The sequence below is a fragment of the Calonectris borealis genome, chromosome 4 (assembly GCF_964195595.1).
Source record: "Calonectris borealis chromosome 4, bCalBor7.hap1.2, whole genome shotgun sequence".
Taxonomy (NCBI): domain Eukaryota; kingdom Metazoa; phylum Chordata; class Aves; order Procellariiformes; family Procellariidae; genus Calonectris; species Calonectris borealis.
In genome coordinates this window covers 65617388-65634199 of record NC_134315.1, presented here as the reverse complement: position 1 = coordinate 65634199, position 16812 = coordinate 65617388, and the positions used below count along the sequence as shown (strand labels likewise).

General features: G+C 38.5%; 1 protein-coding gene across 15 annotated transcripts in view; it reads right to left on the bottom strand.

The window, feature by feature from the left end:
• The window catches only part of MAPK10 (mitogen-activated protein kinase 10), a 207532-nt gene extending 201159 nt beyond the window's left edge, over positions 1-6373 (bottom strand). For 2 of the 15 annotated variants that reach the window (XM_075149917.1, XM_075149908.1), the window contains exons 1-2: positions 6018-6373; positions 1262-1381 (exon numbers count right to left, since the gene is read on the bottom strand). The gene's annotated coding sequence lies outside the window, so the exon portion shown is untranslated. Of the gene's footprint in view, positions 1-1261; positions 1382-5826 lie in introns of all 15 variants that reach the window. The other 13 variants (XM_075149916.1, XM_075149907.1, XM_075149918.1 and 10 more) reach the window with 10 other exon arrangements.
• Between the last annotated feature and the right edge of the window lie 10439 nt (positions 6374-16812).

The window sequence follows — 16812 nt, the reverse complement described above, 5'->3', positions numbered from 1 at the left end:
GCTTCTCCCCTTGGGAAACTACTTAGGTTTCAACAGAACCTTTCAATGGACTAGTAGGCACTGCTTTTTGCTACTTTCTCTCTCATTTCACTTCAGAGCAGAGTCAAATTGATTTAACTGACACCTGTTCCATTTTTTTCAGCAGCTCTACCAAGGATGAAAATGACATGCCATCAGAGCACTCATTTCATTACTGTTGTATTAGACATGTATCACTACTGCCCATCAGTTAGTACATACTATGTGTTTCCATTTCTGCCTGATCTACAAATAACAGAGTTCTATCTCCTAATGAAACAGAAGAAACATTTTAGTGACTTGGATCTAGAATTTATTTGTGTAATAGCGCCAAGGAATAAGATTTGACACCGGCCACTGGTAAAGGCCAAATCACGCAAGATCTGCTTGAAGTCTACAGATCAATTTGGGTCTGTGGCTTCTTTTTAAAGCTGTTGGCTTTCAGTTTATGCTGGTTATGGTGATCGACTGCAGCTGACAAACATCTAGCTAGTATTAGGGGGAAAAAAATGAATATAAGCTTGTTTTGAACAGAAAATTGGCTGCCTTCAAGAGTGACAAGATTTCACAATAATTCTATTGTGATTACATGGGGCATCTAAAAACAATTCCTCATCTTCCAAAGGTATACCAAAGCCATCTTAAAGAAATTATCAGGATCAAAATGACTTATTATTTAAGAAATACGCATTGACATTATTAGCAGACTTACAGATATTTAAAGCCACAGAGTGTTTTTTAAAAGGCTATTTGCTTTTCATCACTATTCTCAAAATTTATTTTCCTGTCCAAGGATAAAGAGATACATGACAAAAAATTCTGTCAGGATTCCTCACAGTTTTCTTCAGTCATCTCAAAGAGAATGAGTCATCCTCTCCCCCTCCCCAAATCAAAGAGATGCAAAATGTTACATTACAAAATTTGGTGTAAAATAGTATATATCTACCCCAGAACACTGCATATGTAGGATTTTTTATTATTATTTTGCTATCTTCACACCTTCACCAAAACCATATTCCCAATGCGCTCCATCTGATAACTACATGGACAATGCAGAAATGATACACTTGAAAAAGGCATTTATAAGAAGACAGCATTATGCTAATGTGTACTAAAAATTACTAGAAGTTGTAATTTTAATGTGTCCCCCCCTAGAAAAAAAAATCAGCATGCACTTTGGCATTAAGCACTATTTGTTTTGCCAAGGAGTATGATTTAATAAAATAATACATTGTTGACTCACCACAGCATGTGCTATGTCTCATCTATAGGAAATGGTTCAAAGGCATCAACTTCATGCATGGGTTGCCATAGCTGATATTTGAGTCTGGCCTGCTGCTGGTACAGGTTTCTAATACTAGCCCTAAGCACAAGAAAAGAGAAAGAAAGATTTATAGTTTATTTTTCAAGTCTGATAGACACAGAAAAAGTTCAGAAAACTAAGCTAACCTGGAATGTCAGTATTTGCACATCATATAACAAAGACTTAAGATTTTCCTCTGATAATACCATAATGCATCCAGTCACATGCAGTACCTGCACCATAAACTTCCCTTCTTCCATGCAAAGAAGAAAGGCTAGAGATAGAAAATAATGCAGAATGAAGTGTTGTTTAAATGGGAGACAGGTGTCATGGGTATTTTCCCCGAAAAAAAAGAAAAAAAAAAAATCACGGCAGGCAGATCCTACTGCTTAAGAGCTCATGTTCAAGACTGTTCAAATTGCAACAGATGGCACTAAAAATCATAAAACTGTTCTAAAATAATTATTTTTATTTATATCCTATCTTTCTCAGGTCAGATCTTCAAATTTTTCTTTGGAATAAGGAAGAGCAGAAACTTTCACTATAACAAGTTGAGATTTGTACACAGTTATCTGTCACTAATACCTGGGGATTGAAATTAAATTTGACTTGTGACATTATGAACAGCTTTAAAAACTGTGCAATATGGATACATATAGGCATAAGAAAAGGCCTCTGAATTACTGCTGTTTATCAAATTAGCACCCTCTTAAAAACAAACAGCAAAACATGCGACAAAATATGTTCAACTGACAGAGTGCTTGCAGTTAAGAAACTTACAGACAACCTCAAGAAATGTGGTAAAAAGCAAATATTGTGGTATTAAGACAGTGAATGAGAGGAGGAACAAGCATGTACCACTCTGGTATCTAACCACTGACAAAATTAGGTGACTAATATTAAGCTGAAGGTTTTTGCAACATTTTCTTACCGCTGTTTCACAACATGTTTTCAAATAGGTCAGAAGAGAAGTGAACGAAAACTCTGTACTAAGAACAGAAGATTAAAAATCCTTACGAGAAAACAACTGCTTAACCAGAGAGGCCCCACTACACTTCACTGAACTGGGACAAGAATTGCACATACTCAGGCTCCCTGAAATCCCACTTCAAATAGCAGTTCCTAATTTCCTGGGTTATCTGACCTCTTAGTGTAGAATCCTGGTGAAGCAGCTATGGACTTGACTGGAAGGCTCTTCTGGACTTCCAACTTTTACCGTTTATTACAACGTAAAAAGCTGACAGCAGTCCTGGGAGACTAAAACACCCAAAATTTCCAATGTCACTACTGTGATGTGAGCAAGGGTCTGCACTCATGCGGTCATCAATCTCTTCTTTTCCTTGGACAGGAGAAAAACCTGGAAGCCTAAAAATGCAACAGCTGCTTTTTCTTTTTCTTGCTCTAACAAGGGCTCTGACTCTGTCCTATGCTCCAGGCATAGTCAGGGATATTCTAAGATGCACAGAAGCTCATGACTTCACATCCCTTCTGTAGAGATGAAGATGAGGGAACATTCCACTGCCACAAGTGAGTTCCTGTGCCAAACCTTTATTAAAAATCTCACTATATAACAAACAAACAAGATTGGAAAGTATCGGGACTTGCATTTCCTGTCCTTCTCTTCTAACAACTAGCCAAGACTGATTCTAAACCTCGCTGACAAAGCTATGGCTATCAGGCTAAAACACAGTATAGCAACTCAAGGAAAGCTGTGTAACTTTTGCAAATGGTGGACAGGGGACCATTAAATTCTGTCCCATCCCCTGTACTGCTTTTGAGCTATACTTTAATCTCACTATCACAGCATAAGAGAAAGGAAACATAGCCCTAACACCTGATATTTCACACTAATTAAAGTTGTATGTTGCTTTCAGTTTTAGACTATCAGTTTTAGATGGTTATCTGAGAACAAAAGATTTTTTGTTTCTGTGAAAGACTGTTTTTCTTATGTCTGCCTCCACAGATGGTGCTGCAAGAAAGAAAGAAAAAAAAGAACTCACAGCAAGTGCAGCATTTTTTCTTTTAAATGGTGCCCTTTTATGAGGGTTAATTTTTTTTGCAAGTGGCCTTCAAAACAGTAAGTGTGCAAGAATCATAGAAAAGGGTAGCAGAGTATGAGCGTTGGAAGCCAGGTTATATTTATATTCAGTATTGTGGTCCAGTAAAGTCTCTCTCCTTTTCTCCTGATGACATAACAGAGCAGCAACTGTGGTAATACTGCAATCACTAGGCTTTTAGGTCATAATTTCTAGAAGTGCTATTATAAGTTCAAAAATGTAACCAGCTGAACGGGAGGGGCTATGGGTATAGAACGCTTGCCATTAAAAAAAAAAAAAATAAAAAACTTGCTTTGTTTTGAAAATTTATCAACAAGCTGGTGATATTTTCTGTTATTGTCCAAAGAACTGGATAGCTTCTACTGAACAACACTTTAAGAGACACCAATCGTAAACTGGGAACCTTTCTCTAAATTCAGCTTTTCTGCCTTCCAAATCTTAATAAAACCGTGATGTCGTCTACAAAAGCAATGCTAAAACCCTCCTCCTTTGGGCCTGCTTTAGCTCTCCCTTAAATTACATGAGTTTTGCAACAGACTGCAAACTACAGGTGAGCTTTATGACATTCTCCAATACCACAGTAGGGAAATTTTGATAGCTCTCCCTTTGTTTTCACAAGCCAGATCTGGTACTGTAACACCGCTGGAAGATATTTTGTCTTACAATTATTGATCCAGTACTATTAAATCTCTAAATAATGACTGCAAACCTGCCAACCACTGACAGCGGGGAAAAAAACAAACCTACAAGAAAACACTCATCCCCAAGGTCTGCTCATAAAAAGCCCCTTCAGTGCACACACATATTTCTAACAATGAGAGGGACATTTTCTAATATCAAGCAGGCAGACAGGCAGCTGAAGGCAATTTATTTTTAATGTTAAGTGATTTTTACCCTTATCCTATTTAGGAACATCCCTGTAATCTTAATACTCCTCAACAAAACCATAATTACAACAGGATCCTGACAAATAATGTGTACTCTGAAACAGCAGGAAAGAGCAATGTGCAAAAGTGCAAGTTTCCTGAGAGTCAGGGAGAAAGAATATTGTTTAACCGCTGAGGTCAAATCACCTTTATCATTCACATCTGCATCCCTGTAAGAGAAAGTCATTAGTTGAGCCAATTGAAAAGGTATTCCTATGGCACCTTTCCTAGCAGGAAGAGTGAGCACACTGCAGAAGCACCACAGAAGAAAATACTACTCCAGAGCGTTCCTGGCCAGTGACTACAGAGCAATGCTCTGAAAGAGGGTTAAAATACCAGAGGTTTGGTGCACTCCACTTTCCCCAAGGCACGGGAACCAAGGATAGCTTACATATGGGCAAAAACAAACAGCCCTGTGCAGTACCAACACCATCCTATTCTATCTTAACCTTTCTCTTTTTCTGAAGCTGGCCTTGCATGACAAGCTCTGTGTCCTCCAGCAAGCAGGCTTCTCCTGATCATTTACAACATACTCGCATCATTTACAATATATTCGCATTTTCCTCCCCAAAAATGCCATCATTTTCTTCAAAGTCTGTATTTTCATATAGTGTTGGTTTGTTTTTAAACAAGTCTCTGACAAAACTCACAGTGAACATATCGGAGGAGGGGGAGGCTGCATTGAGGATATCATGAAGCTATGCAGCAAAAAGAACCCATGTAAACAAGCTTACAATCTCTCAGTACATGAATGATGTGAAACATGCCCATCGTGGTTCACTGGAAGCACCGCCTGCTTATTAAACAATGCTGTAACACTTAATTATCCAAGTCAAATTTGTATTATTTCTAATAAGGCCTCTCCACAGTAAAAAACAAACCCAACATTTCTTCCTGTAGCAATAGCTTTTCTGCCAGAGGATTTCCCTGCAAAGCAACATTGATTTCACTGCAGTATCTACAGATTGTTAATTCTCTTTTGCAAAATAACTGGCCTGTAACATGCTGCAAACACTTCTCCTAAAAGCTCTTGGCTGAGTTGTTCAGCTGCATGTGAGAGTAATCAGAAAAGTGATGATTACCTTAAAAGACCACTTTCTTAAAAACAACCCCCACCCCCACATCCAACACAGTTTGTCAAACACTCACTTCTCCCCACACTTTTTTTTTTTTTGGCGTTCAACCTCTTTGCAAATGGCCAAGACTTCTGTCCTCTGGATCTTCTAATTGCTTATCATTATCCTCTCTTCTTTTTTATTTTTACAAATTTAAATTTTATATGGCTCTGTATGGACTATATAACCCACATAATGTACTCATTTCTACTGAATTGCAAGCCAAGACACCTCCTTCCCCCAAAAGCCCCCAAGCAGCGTTAGAGGTGATGAGGCTGAGTAAAACACTACTGTTTACATGAGCCAGCTGATAAAGCACTATCACACTCCGGTCCATGATGTGCCTCTGCACTGCTCTCACAACCACCGGTCACTTAAAGCACCCAAACAGAAAAGCTCATACACACCTGAACACAGGAAAACGATGGTTCTCTGGCCACAAAATGTAGAGCTGCAGCCTTCTTGCTTCGGTTAGCAGTTTACTTCATTAACCTGTCTCTCTCTGCCTCTCCCCCATTTTTTTTTAAACAGCAATCAATATTCATCACCCCACCCTGCGAAAGCAGTTAGTCATATAATATTAGCATCAACCACCTACCATTCCGTGCTTGCAAGCTATTCTCGTCCAGAAACCTTTCCCCCAAACTGCGACTTTAGGTGGTATTTTTAAATCACATTCCAAACAGTGCTGAGAAAGAGATGGGCTATGTATAATAATAATAAAAAATAAAAAGATGGGCAGTTGGATTCAAGGTAAATCACCGTTTTCTTTTAAAGAACTAAATAAAAGCCTGGGGGAGAGGGTAGAGCAGAACAGAAAAAGGGGAGGCAAAATGTCTGATAATAATGAAATAAAAGAGAGAAAAAAAAAGAAGAGTGGTTTGCTGAATCACGCTCTTTCACTGCCTGGAAACCATTGTGCAGCGTGATGCTGGCTGTACCATTGTGGAACCTACCAGAGGAGACAGGCAGAGAGCTTGGGGAATGGGGCTGCTATGGCAACTGAAAGGAGCACACATGACGTCAAAGCACACAGAGGTCTTGCAGGGGGAGGGAGAAAAGAGAAAAGTCTAATCTGCAGCCACAGCTATGGTATCTCCTGGTGAATCAGGGGATAGAGCAGACTGCAAAGGGAAGCTGAATAGTCTTCTGTAGCACTTACCAGCAGCAGCAGCTCAGGCATCTGCAGCATCGGGGAGCTAGTAGCAGCAGTGTAGATCTGCTCTTTTGTTTGCATTAGCTGCTATACAAAGGCATAAATGCCGATCACCCTAAAAAAAAAAACAAACAAATATTTGAAATTCATTTAAGTTTCATGCTGGGAGAGGGGAGGAAATATTAAAAAAAAAAAAAAAAATCACAACACTTCTCCTTCACAGCTATTGAACACAGCTATTCACGCAGATATTGCTCGCATGAACAAGCAATGCAACTCTGAGAATAGAGTCCCCTTACAAGACCAAGGAACCACTTGAGATCTCCCCATTAGCAGTATGTTGTGCCCACTACTAGAACGCCCTAAATCCCCAGACTAAAAACTTGCCACTTCTAAAAGGTCGCATTGCACAGAGGTACTATTGCATTTTGAGCTCACAGAACCAGGATAGTTGGTGATGACTTCTGATGTCCTCAAGTTGAAAGGTTATGCAGACGACATTTCTTCTGCATATGTCAAACTGCAGGATGTCCCCTCTCTTCTGACATTAAACAGCAAAGAAAGTACACTAGTAAGACTACTACACTGAACTAGACTTCCACAAGATTTAGGCTGGGATAAGAGCTAGACAGAAATACAATGGTGAAATTCAATCTTGCTGGAATACCTATCTTCTTTGAAAAACAAACCATTTCATTCAGTATATCAGTTACATTGGTCAAGACTAGTTCCAAGGAACTCTCTGCAGCTTTCCCGCAAGTGGTCTGAATACTCCACAGGCTTTACCACGACCAGAGCAAAAACAGTCCCATGTGACCTGGAACGCTAACACACACATTGTCGAACTCAGTTTGGGTACCTGTCGCATTTCTGAGGGCCACAGAATACCACAAGAGAATACCCTGAAAAATTATTTCTTTTGTGCTTAATCTTCTTCAGCAAGACTCTAGAAATACACTATTGTCAGGCAAAATACCAGAATGAAATTACCTCTTTGAATAAAGCCTACTTATTAGCCTCTTTTTTGGGGGTGTCTGTTTATTGCAAAAACCTATTAAAGACTTTTGCTCATTTGGTGAAAGACTCCACTACAGCAACCATATACAAATATATTTCACATATATGTATGAGGTTATTACTAATCTGGAGCAAAGGGGGATTTTTTTTTCTTAAAAATATGTCCATACACATATTTTACCTGTGTTACCTAAAATGTTCAGGATACATTAAAAAATAGGTTTCCTGGAAAAAAAGCTATTGTGTGAGTCAGTAGAATGGAGAATACCTTTGAAAATAGCATTAACTGACCATTCATTGGTGCAGAAAGGGTAGGGGGTGGTGGCTTTTGACCAGTTATGAGACTGGGGTTGGGGGAAGGGAGAAGAAAGAAAAAAGCTTAAGCTCTTGCAGAGGTGACAGAGGCTTTGGAGTATAATTAGGGTATTTGTCCTTGGAACGACAGATCTAATGGAAAATGGCATCTTTTCAGATGCTGCTTTTTCTAATGAAGGGATGCTGCTTCCTTGAGCTCAACAGCTAAACCAGCATTTCACTCCACACTCGTCTTGAGTGATTACAGCTCGTTCTTTACAGTGTCCTGCTGAGATGGCTTACTGGCTGGGCCAAGGTATACCAAGATGCCATAAAAAGCATTCCAGCCTGGAACCAGGTCTCAGATAAAGTGTAATGGCCTGACACAGTGCAGAAAATTTGAGTCAAACAATTTAAACAAATCATTTTAGGCACCTGTTTCTCAGAATAGCTGCCCCAATCTTAACGGTCAGACATGCTCTCCATGATAGGCAAGACTAGAAATGGGTATGATCTAAATTTAAGATCAACTGGATGGAAGCAGATGTTTACAACACAAAGACAGCTACAAAGGTCACCATGAGCCAATTAAATTCATTTCAATTAAGGTCTTGTACTCCCCCTTTGTGCCTCTAAAGCACTCATTAGTGTTGGTCATTTTTAGTACAAAACTTCATCTTGTTTTACTTTAAATGTGAATTCCAAAAAAAGTACCATTTGTAGCCCAGGAGATGAATGTAGAGGTACTAGACTGTACCTCTGTCATCAATTTTCATGAGACAGACTGGGAGCACTGAGGTTTGGGGAACAATTATTTCAGGAGTTGCTTACATTCAGTCCTGTATTTATACAAACAAACAGAGATCACTATTAAAACAAAAAATAACAATTGAGATTCTGGACCATCTGCATTTCCAATTCCTTGTTTGCTGATGCTGTTCAGTTAAAAAAAAAAGATGAAAAATAGATATAGGTAAATGAGGCACTCTTTTAAAGAATTAAGCACTGCTTTTAACAGATGGAGGAAAGCAACTGTGACTCTATGCTCACCATTAACAGTTTTTATATGAATCTTCTGAAATGGTCCTACCAGGGGACCAGTAACTACAGAAGTACTAGCTCTGCCTGCCGTGAAAGCACTCAGTGACTCACTGTTAATCCACGTGAGGTCCAGGACTAAACAGGAATTGCTCAAGCAGTTTATGCCATTCTTCCCAGAGCATGCTGCATGGATGGCTAAACGTGGCAAGTCCTGAATTGCCATAGTTCACAATCCGGCATATTAAAGTAATCTGAAATTGGCAATAGCTCAATGCACTGGGTTGCAAACTGTGATGGTTTAGGAGCTGCTACACACCCCGTTCAGCTCTATCATCTGCCTCACCGAGGTCATATTCTTCTCAATGGCTAAATGGATCACAAATTAATGCCACTAAAATAAAATCCTAGTAAGCGAGCATATTCATGTTTTAAGGCATAAAGCAACAAACCAATCTCTGAGGAAACTCTTCCACCCAACTCAGTGCGAAAGCTAGAACTAAGTGATTTCTTAACATCACTTTCAGCCATAGTTTTCTATGATTCCAGTCTCATGTAACATTGCACCGTCAAGTGGAACAGTGAAGAGGTGCAATAGGCTATCTAAGGATGCTCACTACGCCACTGCTGTTCTCTCCAGGTATATGCCCACTGTACATCAAATGCCAGCATTCCTTTGTTCCAAAGTTATTTTTCAAGCTCGAGGACTCAATATACGAACTTTTTTGCAGCTCTCATTTGTCTGCAGTACAACCCTCCATTGTACTGAACTTCTCAGCTAGTTTTAATAAAATCAAAAAAATTTGCAATGCCTTCATTGATTTTATTCAATCTCATTCTCAAGAATAATTACTGATGAAGGTTGACCTGGACTTTATCTCAGGCAAAAGAAAGAATGATCTTGGATTTTGTGCTCATCTCCATCAAAAGGCCTTTAAAGCTATTACATTTTCCACGTGATTATTACACTAATGGCCAAGAGAGGCTCTTGGAAAAGTTAAGGAAGTTGCACATACTCCTATCACTCCTTTTTCACCCCCCTTCCTTCTATTACCTCTTCGCTGTCATACCATGAAGAAGAGTACAGTTTAATCTCAAGATTTCTTTAACTTTCTTATACAGATGGACAAATGGAATAGAACTAAACTGAGGTGGAGAAATAACTATGACTGGCATCATGTCCGCTTTCTGGTTAACTCTGCAATTGAAAAGCACAATCTAAACAGTAACTTCGTGTGGCCTGACGGTTTCAGAGCTGGTGCAATTATAAAGTGTAACTGGAGACAAAGTCTGATAACCGAGAACAGGCAAGAATATCACAGGGCAGGGCATTGGCTGTTGGACAAGTTCACTTGATTCATTTTTTCACAAGGAAGGTTTTAAGTGAAAGAGACAGTGAATCAACACAATAGATGCATCAGAAGAATTCATAAAAGACAGAGACCGATTAACAGTAACTGACCTAAGGAGTTACACCGATCACCTGCTTGTAAATCATACAAACAACTGCAAAATCAGGCAAGTACTCTGGTATTTTACACAAATCTATTATTTTAGAAATGGAAAGCCTGGTTTATATGTGGTAGAGTAAGGAGTAGTTTCTGAAAAAAAATAGTTCTTCAAGTCAAGAGCACTATTCATTACCCATACATTTCTAAATCAAGATCCTTATATAGGATAAAACAAATCTTAGCAGATTTACATTAAGCAGCAATAAGACAGGCACTAACACAGGAGAAATGTGCACATGCATGCATGCATATGAATACACAAATTAGAAGGGTTCAAGTCTTTACACTCATCATAATTAGAAAAAGGAAGTCCTGATCCAAAGCCCATAAATATCAAACAGAAGGATGCACATATACCTCACTAGGCAGTGAATTATATGTAAAAAACTGGACTGCTAAGTACTTGCCTCAACAAAGGGAATGAACTAAATGAATGACTTAAAGCATACAAGTGTTGGAGAAACAGGACCTTCCTACTGCACATGAAAGTATTTCATCTGTAACTTCAATTACTGCATCTTTAGTGAAAAATATTTTATTACTTATTCAATGACACATATCAAGAAAACAATTTCAGCACACAATACTACCGCCATTTTTTAAACTTCACCCTCACTAGTCTGTCTACTGTCAAGGGCTGTATGTACTGTAAAACTCTAGCAAATGAATATACCCTAAAATGCACTAACATAATTTTGAATAAATTTATCACGGGTGTTTTATTATCCTAATGACATAAAACATTACATAAAATGCTAAAGGTGCCATAAACTGAATGTTTACTATGGAAAAGAAAACAACCGCAATTTTAAATCGCCATCTCCTATGAAGAAAGGCTGAGAGAGTTGGGGTTATTCAGCCTGGAGAAGAGAAGGCTTCGGGGAGACCTTATTGCAGCCTTTCAGTACTTAAAGGGGGCTTATAAGAAAGATGGGGACAAACTTTTAGCAGGGCCTGTTGCAACAGGACAAGGGTAGATACACTAAAAGAGGGTAGATACAGATTAGATACAAGGAAGAAATTTTTTGCAATGAGGGTGGTGAAACACTGGAACAGGTTGCCCAGAGAGGTGGTAGATGCCCCATCCCTGGAAACATTCAAGGTCAGGTTGGACGGGGCTCTGAGCAACCTGATCTAGTTGAAGACGTCCCTGCCCATGCCCAATCCCATGGGGTTGGACTAGATGACCTTTAAAGGTCCCTTCCAATCCAAACAATTCTATGATTCTATGATCTGAAGGTAAAAACAAAAACTGCTCAAGTCTTATTCAATTTTAAAAATTGCCATTTCCTGTATTCAATAATTCTTCCAGAGCTAATGATTTCATGTTCAATATTCCCTGCTGAGATACATAAGGCATGTATCAAGGATTCAATTATAAATTATTCCAGTACAACAGAGCACTAAACAGAATTTAAACTTGTTTCAGGATGCAAACAGAAATCAACTCCTCCCCCAAATGAGTACTTTCCCCATTTACATAACATAAATACACAACCACCATTTACAACATTTCAAAGGTTTACCTGAAAACCATGACATACTTCCAGCTGACTTCTGTGAAAATTTCTTCAGTGTCAGTTCACTTTGCTACAACCATAAAATTAAATCAGACTGTGACAAATGGTGTCCAGCCTGTCTAAGATATTATCTGCTGTATAAATATGATGATTTTAATAAGTTTTGCTCCAAATATACATTTTGAAAGAGTATAGTTTCCTATCTTGAGCTTAACTAACAGTAAAAGCTTTGACCATGTTACCATGGCAATAATATGTTCCCTAAGGTAGGATTTAGAAGAGTTGGGCCAAATAATTCTCTTGGCTAAATACTGCTGTATTCAAAGTTGCACAGACTTACTGAAATGGGAAAAGAATGAACATCTGCATTTGGTGAACTACATGGATTTCAGCACCCTGCTGACAGGTAGCTAAACCTCCCCTGCTACTGAAAACTCTGGATCCTGGGTAACTTCAAAAGCTTTCCATATATTGCCTTTTCTTAGAAAGTCTTTGTTAGTAGATTACTTGCTTGGGAGTTGTTTCTTTTCTTAAATTTAATTCTCTGATAACAGTTTGGGCAACTCATCCACTTTTTCTCACCAGGTGATGCTTTGTACTTACTAAGTCCTGATTCCACGTTTCTTGCATATGAGCAAGTCTCTGCTCCCATGAGGAAGCCAAATGGTTCCAACTAAGACTGGGATTATAGAATGTCAGAACTAGCAGTACATGATCCATTTATTTTAATGCAGTTGGGTTGACTGTCTCCATGTATTTGGTTCCCCCACGTATTTCTTCCAAATACACGATTTCAAAGGTGTGCTTGTTCCACTTTGGGAGCAGGATGATCACATAATGAAAAAGCATTTTTGAATATTTTATTTTATCTCAGCCCTGACCCAAGAAATAGGTCAAAAAGGTTTCACTTAAACTAGGGAGCTGTAAAGACTGCAACTCATAAAGACAGAAACTAGCATTGAGGCTCTAGCATTGCGTGCAAGTTAAAATGAAGTAGAACAGCTAAATTTTCATTTGATTTGTAGAAAACTCATTCACAGCAAAACACAGCAAGATAGGTACGTCAACTACCCAGTGCACTATATATGGGATGCATGTTCTCGAAGTACGTAAAAATTCTCTTCACCATACCTCCTTTCCGCACTTGATGCCTAAGGAATGATTGCGATGCTCTCAAATGCTGGGCGAGGGCAAGACAGTGCGTGTTACACGTGACACTGTACCGGCATCAGTATGGAGCCTTCCTAACCAAGACACCCCTACCAAAGGGAGTTTTGGCTGCTTCATCTTAGCAGGAGCATCTCAGGCTGTATCTCTCACTTCATGTCATACTCGCTGGCACAGGGCCAGAGAAATGTAAGAAGCACATGAAAAACCATGTTTCCTCTTCCTTCACAACTCCAAACACAGTCCAAGGTCTCTATTAGTGAGCACTGCAAGGCAGAATGGACACAACTGTAATTTAATGTCACACTCAAATAGAGTTTGCCAAGACAAGCAGCAGATACAGTCTAAGATAAACAGAGTAAGACCCTTGGAGTTGTTACTTCCATGATATACTCAGCTGCTTCTATCATACAGCATTCTCATACATCTGGCAGAGCAACATTTTTAAGCACCATATTTTAATATTGATTCTGGAACGAAACAACAGCTAAGTGAGGACAATGTGCAAACTGGCCGAGCTCGACAGGTCCATAAATCCTCCAAAGGTGCAGAACGGTGATGTGAAAAGAGTGTAATTCCAAGCCAACGTAATTTAATTTCAGAATTGAAGTAATAGCTCAGATACAACAGAGATCACGTTCTCCAGGCATTCTCATTCCACTAATTTAGACACTGTTTATGCTTCTAGCCCTTCCCCCTCTTCACTACCTCAGCATACTTGTCTTTCATTTCATCCTGCCATATTGCAAAGGATGTCATAGAAACAGCAAGAAGAAAAGACAAAAAAAAAAAAAAACCCACACTCATGAAAATCCTGCCTAAGCTAGAGAAACATAAGGATCCCAATCTGTTTACCTCACTGAAAAAATAAATTGAGAGATGGTGTGATCAGTGTCTGTGAGTACCTATACTGGAAAAAAGTATCTGATCTAGACACTCGTGTAATCTAGTAAATTAGGACAGATCTACAGCCAGTGATTGGAATATGAATCTAGGCAAAGCCAGAAAATTCAGGAAGAAAAACAAGTTCTACAAGTTATGCCAAAAGCACATGGCACGCATCAATTTAGTATTGCATTATTTCTGCTGACAGGAAAGTCAAGTCTGTAAGCTGCCTGAATGGAAATAAAGGCTCAGAGAACCACTTCTGTGGACTGAGAATCGTTTGCAGAGGCCAATTTTAAGGATTATTCTTATAACTGGTCTAATTACTTCACTGAAGAGGGACTGCAGCATTATACTATGTTTTCATCAAGGGGGGGAAGTACTTTAGGAAAACAGTGTTATCCCCGCTTGCTAAGTCAAAAGAAAGTTCAAAAGTTAAGGATTCATAACTACTAAAATAGATAACTGACTGATGGAAAGAAAAAACTGAAACCAAAGTCAGGATCTGCAGAAAATTCTATAATCTGCCTTCAAGACAGAAAGAGAGGCTCTAAATCATAGTTTAGCAACTGGCCATTTTAGAGAGAAAAATAGCACTGGATCTCTATATTTCAGTCCTAAGAATTAGACTACCATGGGGATTGATTTATCTACAGTAATTTTTGTTGAAAGCCATTGCGAACTTCCACAATACCCTGTGTTTACTTTACTTGAGCCAAAATCCAGGACAAAAACCAGAGAACACTACTTATTGACACCTACCTGGCAGATCTATCACCTACATTTTCCCCTCAGTGATTTGTCTTACTTGCTCTGGACTCAACCAAAGGAAACACAGGATGGAAACTGTACGCTTTTTATCCAAACAACACTCTTGGGTGAGCCATACTTTTTGCAAGCATCTTATGAGGCACAATTTGGTCATCTCATCATAAGCACCTATTTGAGATACCCTATGAACTCCAAGATAATTTACACATACTTGGGAAGTATGTCACTGGACATTCAGGAGAACCACACCCCTCTTGAATCAGTAGCTAGATAGCAGACAGTATTCTCTGTGGCATTTCATATCACACTGATATCTATGTTTATGCAACTGAATTGGGCCCCTAATGTCCTTGGACATCAACTCTACACTAGCCAGCTGCCTGTTGTTCTCTCCAAGTCAAGCTGCAATTTGTGACACACTCCAATTTATCTTTCATTGCTATCACAGACAGATAAGGCAAGATTACAACATGCATCTGTGACTTGGAAGATGCCCATGAAACATCTTGTGTTTCTTCTTTTAATCACAGGTTCTAGGTGAAATCTTGACACAGATTGCTTTCAAGCACAGTGCTTTTCCTCCCTTCCACCCTGGGACCAGGTGCCCCAATCAGTCCACGTCAGTCTCAACCAACACACTGAAGCATCATTCCAGTTCTGGGGAAAAAAAGAGGGATGGTTCTATGCTATTCTACCACACCCTGTTATCTTTGCCTCTGAGAAATCTAAACATAAAAGTAAACTCCTTTGCACTTGCAAAATAAAGTCCTGTATAAGTCTTCATCTCACAAGTGATTATGTTTGTGTATAATACAATGAGACTTCTCCCCAAGATAATTACAGCAGCTTTCCCTGACATTCCACATAGCACACAACATATTTAATATAGAAATAGTTATCTAGATAAGTAAACCAGAAATACCTACAGCAGACAAGGTGCACAGCAAAACGGCTTTTTAGAGCTCTTTCATTTGCGTGTCATTTAGAGATATCACCAAAGCATTAAACCATTTGGTCGATCACAACTGATGCACACATTTTGTAAAGCAGCTTTGGGATGAAAGATACTATATGTATTAAAAATATTAATTTAAATACTCTAATATAATAACTGTTAATACCATTACTTCTAAACAGGTACCACCTTCACATGAAGAATTCCACATTCACCTTTTTCTCAAATTGCAAGGTTTACAGGAAAGGAACACTTTTTTTTTTTTAATTACTTCCTGCAATCAAGCAAAATACTCAAAATTCCTATCAAATAATAGAATTCATAAGAAATTAGTGAGAAAGCCTCTTGAAGGAAACAAAGGTATAAATGACAGCAGCAAAGCTATCTACCCCCGACCTCAGTGATCACTGCACAAATTCAATAAATCAAGTTTATACAAACAGAAATTATAGAGGGCTTGCATATCTTATTTTTAAAAGTCCCTTTTCTTAAATAAAAATCAATTTTAAGCATTTCAAATTGCAAGCATATTTATTAACTGGACCACAGAAAAAACTGTGTTGTCTTTTGAATGTTTATATAGGTATAATCTTAACATTTGTTATAAAAGTTCAAAGCTGCTCCACTTTCGCATCTGTGAAGCTTTTTTTTTCCTTTAAGATAGAAATATCTTTTGTCCATATTTTTGAACTAACAGATCTCAAAGATAATCTCATAATCTGCATGGTTACATTGCTTTCTGAGGAAATGCTCTCATTAACACAGAACACTCTTGGAAATGAGATTAGAAGTTCAAAGGTTTTGTCCTAAAAAAAGCATGAAAAATAAAAGCAAGTTGAAAGAATTACCATTACTGCCAGGAGCAACATGTGGAAATAGCTGCCAGATACAAGCAATTCCTTTTATTTTTGTGGTTACCCAGCAAATGTTTATAATAAAACCTTTGTTTTCAGTTGGCATTGAAAGGATTGGAAAAGACAACGTGAGGAAAAAACCCAACTCATCAGATGTTAACTGGAAAAGAAAGCATGCCAATCTATGAAATTCTTATTAAAGTCATGAAGTTTCACTTCACTTTC